At 43.6% G+C, this 10693-nt stretch overlaps 1 non-coding gene across 1 annotated transcript; it reads right to left on the bottom strand.

The window, feature by feature from the left end:
* Nucleotides 1–259: 259 nt before the first annotated feature.
* Trnat-ugu (transfer RNA threonine (anticodon UGU)) lies at nt 260–334 on the bottom strand. The gene has a single exon. It is a non-coding gene; the product is annotated as a tRNA-Thr (tRNA).
* Nucleotides 335–10693: the final 10359 nt, after the last annotated feature.

Here is a 10693-nt window from a genome sequence, read left to right as displayed (position 1 = left end):
AAGTGGTGTGTTCTATGTAGACATTGTTGACTTTCATTAGCAGTGGCCATTTCCCTTTTAATTATTTCCACTTTTTTTTTTTGTACATTTTAAATCCGCTGCCGCTGCATGTGTATTTTTTATAACTTTTGGAGGGTATGTGCCTAAATTCGTGTGCCGTAGCATTTACCAGAAGTATTGTAATGAAATGATAATTAAATAGACACCCTAGCTGCAAGCAGGCGTTGATACACTTCATTGGGGACATGTTGAAAATGTGTGCCCCGACCGGGACTCGAACCCGGGATCTCCTGCTTACATGGCAGACGCTCTATCCATCTGAGCCACCGCGGGCACAGAGGATAGTGCGTCTGCAGGGACTTATCCGTTGCACGCTCCCCGTGAGATCCACATTCCCAACACGTCCACAACACTACATTCGTAGTGCGCCTAATAGATGTTTGCCCATCATACTCATTACTCGTGGCAGATTAATCTAGCAAGTCCCGTACTAGTTCGGGCATAGCGTGTGCGTTCGCACAAGAAGGTCAAAGGCCGGGAACCCATATTTTTAACTATATATGACGGTAGTATCTGTTCCCGAAAGAACAGTTACCATCGATGACCATGCAACTTTGCTCGCAATGAAATGATAATTAAATAGACACCCTAGCTGCAAGCAGGCGTTTTCAACATGTCCCCAATGAAGTGTATCAACGCCTGCTTGCAGCTAGGGTGTCTATTTAATTATCATTTCATTGCGAGCAAAGCTGCATGGTCATCGACGGTAACTGTTCTTTCGGGAACAGATACTACCGTCATATATAGTATTGTAATGCTGTGCTACTTGGACAAGGGCGCCAGCCATTAATTTCTTAAACGTCGACCAATGACAGTGAAGCTCGCTTGCTATTGGTGCTAACATTCTATAGTGGGTAATTCAAAGGTGGGTAGCAGTCAAACCACACGGGTTGTGATTACTTTGAATGAGAGTCGTGTAAAATTGTGGGTTCATCACTCAACTTTGGTATTCTTTTGTTTATTGATGTTAGAAACAATTTTTTTGTCAATGTCCTTAAATATTATTTAATATGTTTATTCTATGCTAAACTGGGATAAATGCACGGTCAGATATTGTGTTGGGAAGTAAAATTTGGAGAAACGTCTATTTAGATACGGCTTGATTTGGACTGCATTAGTTAACACGGTATTTTTCGGGTATTTTGGCGATACTTAGTGGCAGGGTAGAATCGCAGTCGTCACACTCTCCATATCCGCATCCAGTGACGCCTATCGGCTGAGGATGACATGGAGGTCGGTCGGTACCGTTGGGTCCTCCGAGGCCTGTTTGGAAGGAGACTATCAAAATTTCTACAGTAACTCCTGAGATTAGCCTGCACGCACAGACACAAAAACGCGGCGGAATATTTCTATTTATAATTATGTGTAGACAGGTGATCGAAGTAGAGACAGTGTGCAATACCGTCTGGCAATACTAAGAAAAGCAGTTCGGAAGAAGAGAATGTTTTTCCATCGAATATAAATTGAAATATTTGAAAAACTTTTCTACAGGCATTTGTGTGGTGTGTAGTATTGTACGGAAGTGAGACGTGGACGATAAATAATTCTGACAAGAATGGATTAGCAGCTTTGGATATGTGCTGCTGCAGACCAAAATTAGATGCGAAGGTGTGATAACAAATGAAGTGGTACTGAATAGAACTGGGAAGAAAATAAATTTATGGCTCAACTTGTCTGAAAGAAGCGATCGGGTGATAGGACACATCTTGAGACATCGACGAATCGTCAGTTTGGAAATGTTGGGATGTGCGGGAGAAAAATTGTATGGGGGATCAGGGCTTGGCTACAATAATCAGGCTATAATGGACACACAGAGACAAGAACTTTCTGAAATACTGAATATTAGGTGGGTATGTTGGATAACTAACGAAGAGGACCTTGCACAGCACAGGCTTGGCAGACACCACCACTGTCAGTAGTAAAGAAAACAACAGCAATATTTAATATATTCAGTTAATTTTTACAGTTCATTTAGTTTTAGTTACGTCTCCGTTATATTTAGTTTTGAAGCCCTCATAGTAGTAGTGATCAAAAATTTTACTTGCTTGTATAATTTCCAGATAGACGTTGTTATTCTCTTGACCGGTCACAGTAACAGAAAAGTTCCTTAACGTGTTACGATACCGCACAGATTAGAACTGTAATAGGGTCGCCATCTCTAAGAGTCTGTACTAGCTTCTCTCCGCACGAGCACCTACAGAGAGTGTTTATGCTTCCGTTCTTCCAACCGTAACTTTGAGCACTCGCCACTTGGTGACTCACAGACCGTTACAATCTTCAACTCTTGTGAACAACCCTTACTACCAACAGCGCCCACCCCAACAAGGTTTTCTACGGAGTTTCACTCCACCATCACTTTGTTATCCTGGCATGGTACGAGTAGGGCCTGGCGTCCAACTCTGGAGCGTCACAATCGGTGATAGGCCATTTAGCTGCTTACAGGCATTGATAAATATCAAGGCTCCCCGTGAGACCCACTGACTGACACGTTACATTACCCCAGTGGTTCCCAACAGGTGGTCCGCGGACGGTCCGCGAGCTATGCCAGAGGGGCTGCAAGATGCTATTACAACAAAAAATATATTAAATACACTGCTGGCCACCGTAAATGCAACACCAAGAAAGACAAGAGGCAGCACAACAAAATTTATTTTGTAGATAACATGTTGACCAAGTATCAAATGATTACATTTACAGACGTCTGTGACATGTGGTTCCTGCCAGAATCAGTAGCCAGAGTAGCCGCCATTGTTGGAGATCACCGCTGTCACACGTCTCGGCATTGAGTCAAAGAGACGTTGGATGTGTTCCTGGGGTACAGCAGCCCAAGCAGCTTCCACACGTTGCCAAAGATCATCTGGTGTGGCAGCTGGGGAGGTAATCTGGGTCACTCGTTGAGCAACCATGGACTACATGTTTTCTATCGGCGAAAGATCCGGAGAGCGAGCCGGCCAGGGAAGCAGTTCAATCTGGTTATTGACGAAGAACCTTTGGACAATGCGTGCCACGTGTGGTCGCGCATTATCCTGTTGAAATATGGCTGTGGCCGAGCGCTGAAGGTAAGGAAGGACAACTGACTCCAGCACCTCGGATATGTAGCGCCGGCTATTCAAAGTACCGGAAATGCGTACTAGAGGCGTGCGAGAGTAATATCCAATACCGCCCCATACCATAATACCCGGTGCAAGACCAGTGTGGCAGTGCATAAAGCAGCTGTCCAGCATCCTCTCTCCACGGTGTCTCCACACTCGAATCCGACCATCGTGGTGCTGCAGACAGAAGCGTGCCTCGTCAGTAAAGACAACGTCATTCCATTCTGCCGTCCACATCCGTCTGTCATCACACCATTGGCGACGGAGACGTCTGTGGTTCTGCGTCAATGGTAGACGAAGCAATGGACGTCTTGCGGACAGACCACTCTGCTGTAAACGGCGTCGAATGGTACGCGCAGACACTGGATGATGCGTTACAGACGCAATGTGCTGTGCTATGGTTCGGGATGTCACTGAGCGATCCGTCACTGCCATGCGCACAATTTGCCTATCAGCACGTGCAGTGGTGCACCGAGGTGAATGCGATCGACCACGTCGGTCCGTCGTACCCTCCTGCATCCAACGGTCACATATCCGCATTACAGTTGTTTGGTTTCGTCCAACACGACTAGAGATTTCTCTGTATGATAATCCACAATCTCGGTAAGCCACTATCCTTCCTCTATCGAACTCGGATACTTGATCAAAAGATGTTCGCTGTTGTCTACGAGGCATAACTGATCGTCTTGTGAAACAACCACAAGGTAAACACACGTGCCGAACGTACACTCGTCGAAATCGCCAAGCCTTAAATGGCGCTATGAGGTGGCGCCACAGGCGCGCGTGATGTGCGTCTGCGCTGAAATTCTAATCAGTTGCATATCTCATCGCTGCAAAACCATGGTGTAAATTTCACTTGATTCGGATGCTTCCTTCAAGGTGTTGCATTTACGGTGGCCAGCAGTGTATATTTGGTATGATAACAGATTTTTTGTTTTGGCCGCTTCCTGCATTAGCAAAACTTTAGCGAACGCTCTCTTCTGCGTCTAGCGTCTTACAAGAGCCAACTGACACTAGCACACTATAGCGCAAAACTAGAATTAGATAGAGGCAAATAGTTCTGCTGTATGCCGTTAGACTGCGCGCGCTGCCTCTTTGCAGCTGACAACTGACAGTCACTTTACACAGAATCAAATGTATGAATCGGCTCGACGTGCGGTCGGATTTCAGAGTGAAAGTTTCAAGTTAGGAACCTAATATTTCAGAAATAATGGACTCAAAGGTCAGGTTGAACTCATCTCATTAAGAACTGAAAATTAAAACTAACTGTAGCTATACTGATGGAGTAGTCTATTGTAACTGTATTTTTTCAAATAAATAATACCTTGTATGAAATTAGTGTTTCCTTATTTTTCACGCATGTCTACTCAATGCAATCTCAAGTGTAGTACACTTGAAAGACCAATACACTCCGTTTTAATTCTTTCCTGTCATTTTCAGTTCATACTCGATTTTTATTTTTTTAAGGAGTTTGTTATACTAAACTCCCAGATTTGAACACAAAGATTTTGAGCAATAATCAAAAATTCAACAATAAAAATGATGGCTAAATTGAAAAAGTTTTAAGCTCAATATTTTTTTCAATAATGAATGTGTCAGTGTTTTTTCTAAGTACCAAAAATAGAAAAAGAATAAAAAGACTCTTAATTTGGCTTTCTTAGGTAGTTGATACTGTGATATGACAAGGTACCAAGCATGGTCGATGAGGGGGCCCTCGAGAAAATTTTGTTGGGAACCCCTGCATTACACCATTACTCTTGCCTCTGCTGATTTCTGTTAAACGCTCCCTCACACACACACACACACACACACACACACACTGTGACGTCCGTTTGGGATTCGTGACGTCACATACAAAGGAAATTATTACATATATATTTTATATATTTTTTTATTTTTTAATTTATCAGCATGATTCTTTCTCTCAGGGATATTGTCTTTTTTTTATCACTTTTACTTACGTGCATAAGTAAATATGAAACGGGTTCTTGAAGGGCTTCAGTTATTCATGTACCAACTTTAGATTTTGAACGTGATGACTAAAATATAGTTGCCGTTAACTGAATTGAATGTAATTTTGTTAATTTCTATTTGTTGATTACAAAGCGAGGCTTGAGAGAATTTCGATTGTTGCCGTGGAGCGGCCAAGATGAAACTTACTGAACTCATGGAATCTGAATAATTTAAAAACATTAACTTTAACGTAAATTAATTATCTGTTGCAATTTTAAAAGGTTCGTACAACGAAACCTCTCGCATTTACATTTACTGGTAACACTTTGATAAATAAATTAATAGTTCGGCGCGTAATGGCCGCCCAGAGCTTGCATCGGAAGATGAGCTTCTCGCAGCGCAAATTACTGAAAAAATGCTTATTAAAAATAATTAGCCACTGCGAGCATTTGAGGTGACAACTATTACAAAGAAATTCATTTTGTAATAATAATAACAAGCTTATTTTAGCAATAAATACGAATAACTTACTTAAAATATGTGTAGCCGTTCAATGGCTGCCTTCCCTATAGCGAAACAAAACAGTGTGTGTACCACAAAACACGTCCTTCCTCCTTGGCCGTACAATCGCGTCTCTTTCGATCCTTTTTTATTTTCATAGACATTAAATAAAGATGCTATCGCTTGCATATCAGTTGTTTCAAGAACATTAACTATATCTTTTACACTAATTAAATTCATAAAATACGTAAACTACGATTTACAACCGCTAAAAATGTCAATATTTATATGACGTACCGTCACAACACACACACACAAACCAGTGTAGTTCTGCGTCACAGATGGCCACGTTGTCGACGAGGAGTTAACCCTGACTTTCCTCCCCGGAGTTATGAATCACTGCTCAACAACAGTCGCCATAGCGTTTTTTTTTTTTTTTTCTCCCCTGGCGGCCCGAAACGTGAGCAGAAATAATTCATTTCTCGCTGTCCCCGGCTGCTTAAAAAGCTAAAGAACGATAGTTGGAGATCGTTACGGTTCCGCGCGGCAGGGGACAAATGAAACAGAAGTCGCGCTCGTTCCGGGAAACACTCGGTCCATTCCTCGTAACAAGACCGCAGTGGGCCGCCGGGTATGGCTGCTCGAGAACACAGCTTCCCTTTTTTGTCGTCGGCGGAGATCTGAACGCAGCGTTTTTTGCGGGGTGGGAGGTCACAGGCGGCGACTCCGCAGGCGGGGGTGGTTTCCGGTGAGACGAGGCGTGTTTCTCGGAGGGCCCGCCGTGAAATCGGTTCCGCGGCGCTGCGGCCCGCACGTGGTGATGACGCGGTCGCATCCGGCCGGCCGATAGCCGGCGGCTATCCGGCAGCCATCGGCCACGTCCCGCGCCGCCGGAGGGTTTCAATTAGAGCCACAGATCTGGCGGGCGCGCGCAGGTATGCCTCAGGTGTGTGTGTGTGTGTGTGTGTGTGTGTGTGTGTGTGCCAGCCCTGCTCTCGAGGGCTCTCCTCAGCTGCCGGGGTTCACGCTGTCCGTCATGCTGCGATACCATCCGCGGCCCTGCGGCTTATTTAGTTTCTCCAGGTGCCGCCCGCATTCTCCTCGGCACCATAATAAAAAGCTCATACTGCGGGAATTACGGCAATTTTATGGGACCCCCGTCTTCTCGGGCCTCCGTCACGCTACGCTGGAGCCGCGAGTAAGAACTGGGCAGCTGGAACTGCGTCACGTACTCAACTGCCGCGGCTGCACTCGGTAACTGGCTTTATTGCGTGGCTAGAAAAACCAATTCATCCCGTCGATATAGACCGGGTGTCGGCAAAATTTTTATATGTCTACTGGTTGGATTCTCTTCGCTACAGTGTGCCGTCACGTGCGAACAATACATAATGGATAGCTGTCACTGTAGCTGCCGACGTAGCCGAGGTCGCCGAGGCACGTCAGTGTTAGTACGATGTTTCTCGACCGCAAGTAGCCGGCGCGAATCGTGGACAGATAGAGGCGGCACAGTGGTTAAGCCACACGCCTTGTGTTCAACTGAAGAGGGCTTCAGATCATCGTACAATCATCCATATTTAAATTTTCCATGTTGTTGTTGTGGTCTTCAGTCCTGAGACTGGTCTGATGCAGCTCTCCATGCTACCCTATCCTGTGCAAGCTTCTTCATCTCCCAGTACCTACTGCAGCCTACATCCTTCTGAATCTGCATAGTGTATTCATCTCTTGGTCTCCCTCTACGATTTTTACCCACCACACCGCCCTCCAATACTATATTGGTGATCCCTTGATGCCTCAGAACATGTCCTACCAACCGATCCTTTCTTTTAGCCAAGTTGTGCCACAAATTTCTCTTCTCCCCAATTCTATTCAATAGCTCCTCATTAGTTGTATGATCTACCCATCTAATCTTCAGCATTCTTCTGTAGCACCACATTTCGAAAGCTTCTATTCTCTTCTTGTCCAAACTATTTATCGTCCATGTTTCACTTCCATACATGGCTACACTCCAAAGAAATACTTTCAGAAACGACTTCCTGGCACATCTATACTCAATGTTAACAACTTTCTCTTCTTCAGAAACGCTTTCCTTGCCATTGCCAGTCTACATTTTATATCCTCTCTACTTCGACCATCATCAGTTATTTTGCTCCCAAAATAGCAAAACTCCTTTACTACTTTAAGTGTCTCATTTCCTAATCTAATTCCCTCAGCATCACCCGACTTAATTCGACTACATTCCATTATCCTGGTTTTGCTCTTGTTGATGTTCATCTTATATCCTCCTTTCAAGACACTGTCCATTCCGTTCAACTGCTCTTCCAAGTCCTTTGCTGTCTCTGATAGAATTACAATGTCATCGGCGAACCTCAAAGTTTTTATTTCTTCTCCATGGATTTTAATACCTACTCCGAATTTTTCTTTTGTTTCCTTTACTGCTTGCTCAATATACAGTTTGCATAACATCGGGGAGAGGCTACAACCCTGTCTCACTCCCATCCCAGCCACTGCTTCCCTTTCATGCCCCTCGACTTTTTCCATGTTTACAGTAAATCATAAGATGCAGTAATTGTTTAAAAACCGGGCGAGTTGGCGCGTAAGTTAAGACACAGAACTCGGATTCTCTGTTCAAATCCCCCTCCAGCCTTCCTGATTTAATTTTTCCGTGGTTTCCCTAAATAATTAAGGCAAATGCTGGGATGCTTCCTTTGAAAAGGGCTGAGTTCCTTTGCCGTCCTTCTATAATCTCAGCTTGCCCTCTGTCTCATGCCTTCGTCTTCGATGAGGCGCTAACCCCAATCTTCCTTGTTTCGTAGAAAACACAGTGGCAAGTGGCCACATTAATTTAGTCATTTATTGCATTAAGAAAACTCGCCCTACTGTACGTCTAAAGCAGATCACAGAATGCATTCATAGTATTGAAAATTCTCTACTCGCCGGCGATTGTTCATGAGAGACAAGGATAGCCTCAGGAGTGCCCCATGGAAGAGTGATAGGCTCGCTGTTGTTCTCTCTATAGGTAAATGATACGGAGGACGGGGTGAGCGGCAGTATGCGGTTGTTTGCTGATGATGCTGTGGTGTACGGTAAGGTGTCGAAGTCGACTGACTGTAGAGAGATACAAGATGACTTAGACAAAATTTCCGGTTGTTATGATGAATGGCAGCCAGCCCTAAATGTGGAAAAGTGTAAGTTAATGCTCATGACTAGGAAGACCAAACCTGTAATGTTCGGACACAGTATTATTAGTGTCCTTCTTGACACAGTCAAGTCCTTTAAATATGGCTCTGAGCACTATGGGACTTAACTTCTGAGGTCATTAGTCCCCTAGAACCTAGAACTACGTAAACCTAACTAACCTAAGACATCACACACATCCATGCCCGAAGCAGGATTCGAACCTGCGACCGTAGCGATCGCGCGGTTCCAGACTGTAGCGCCTAGAATCGCTCGGCCACACCGGCTGGCACGTTTAAATATCTGAGCATAACGTTGCAAAGGTATATGAGGTGGAGCGAGTGTGTGGTAACTGTGATAGGGAAGGCGAATGGACGATTCGTTTTATTGGGAGAGTTGTAGTAAAGTGATTCACCAACAAACGAGATCGCATATAGGACGCTGGTGCGGCCTATTCTTGAGTACTTCTCGAGTGTTTCGGGTCCGAACCATGTCGGACTGAAGGAAGAGATCGAAGCAACTCAGAGTCGAGCTGCTGCATTTGTTACCAGTAGGTTCGAACAACATGTATGTGTTACAGAGGGCCCGCCGTGGTGGCCGAGCAGTTCTAGGCGCTTCAGCCCGGAACCGCGCGACTGTTACGGTCGCAGATTCGAACGTTGCCTCGAGCATGGATGTGTGTGATGTCCTTAGGTTAGTTAGGTTTAAGTAGTTCTAAGTTGTAGGGGACTGATGACCTCAGATGTTAAGGGGCTCCGGAAAGGCTCAAAATCATGAAAAGTTCAATTTTTACTTTTTTGCGTTTTCTGAATCTGCAGACTATTACCTTTTAATAGATATATAATTTATTCAATTCCGAAGAGTACAACAATTTTTAAATTTTTTTTTGAAATGTGTTCTACATGGGCGTGACCCACTGTGGCGCTGTTAAACTGCTGTCAAATGGTGTTATTATGAACGTCCGTGTTCATCAGGTACATTTTAGTGATGTGAGATAAAGTATGTGTTGTGGCTAACCTGTGATGGTTCAATATATATCGCTGGTGTGATTGTCGATTGTTTCATGTTTATTTACTCTGTCGTTATCTCGAAAATATTCGTAATTAATTCTGTTTCTTGAATCTCTGTTTTGTTGAAGTATAATAATGAGTAAAAGTAAAGTTATTAGAAATCCTCTGAAGGCTTTTAAGAAAAGGAGAAATGTTGGAAAGCCAAAGGTATTTAGAAATATGGGAATGAAGATAGGTTCTAACATGGTACGAGCGATGCTTGCTTTAGACAAGGAACGCCTTCGGGCTGCAGACAGGGCTGTAAAGAGTCTAGAAATACAAGCAAGAGTAAACAGGAGGAGGAACAAGAGGAAGCTGGAGGAGTAGTTTGCAGAGGATGAAGATAATCCATCCTATGGACCTGGAATGCACTAAAAAGTTAATCCAATCTTTGTCGCTCGATTCCCAAAACTTTTATTTTCGCATACTAATTACATGTTTTCTAAGGATCTTCCAAACATATTTGTTTCAAAATTTCAGTAAATGTTACACAGTACCTTCTGCATAATTTAACACAGCCTTTTTCCAAAAAACTGTATATTTTTGAATATATAAATAAAAAATTGCAAAAAAATGTTGTGAATTTTCATTACAATTGGAAAAAAATCATCTTTAATAACTGAACTAAAATTTTGTAAAATCCCTGTGTTAAGTTGTAGCCCATATTCCAATAAATAATCTGTAAAAATTTTAACTTCCTACCTCAAATACTTTGTGAGGAAAGATGTAATTTATAAGCGTTATTTTAACATTGCAAGTATAGGGCGTTCCGGAGCCCCTTAAGTCCCATAGTGCCCAGAGCCATTTGAACCATTTTTTTGTTACAGAGGTGCTTGGGAAACTCAAATGGGAATCGCTGATCCC

This window comes from Schistocerca nitens, chromosome 6, assembly GCF_023898315.1.
Source record: "Schistocerca nitens isolate TAMUIC-IGC-003100 chromosome 6, iqSchNite1.1, whole genome shotgun sequence".
NCBI lineage: Eukaryota > Metazoa > Arthropoda > Insecta > Orthoptera > Acrididae > Schistocerca > Schistocerca nitens.
The sequence above is the reverse complement of the archived record's forward strand: the minus strand, read 5'-3'. Positions and strand labels throughout refer to the sequence as shown.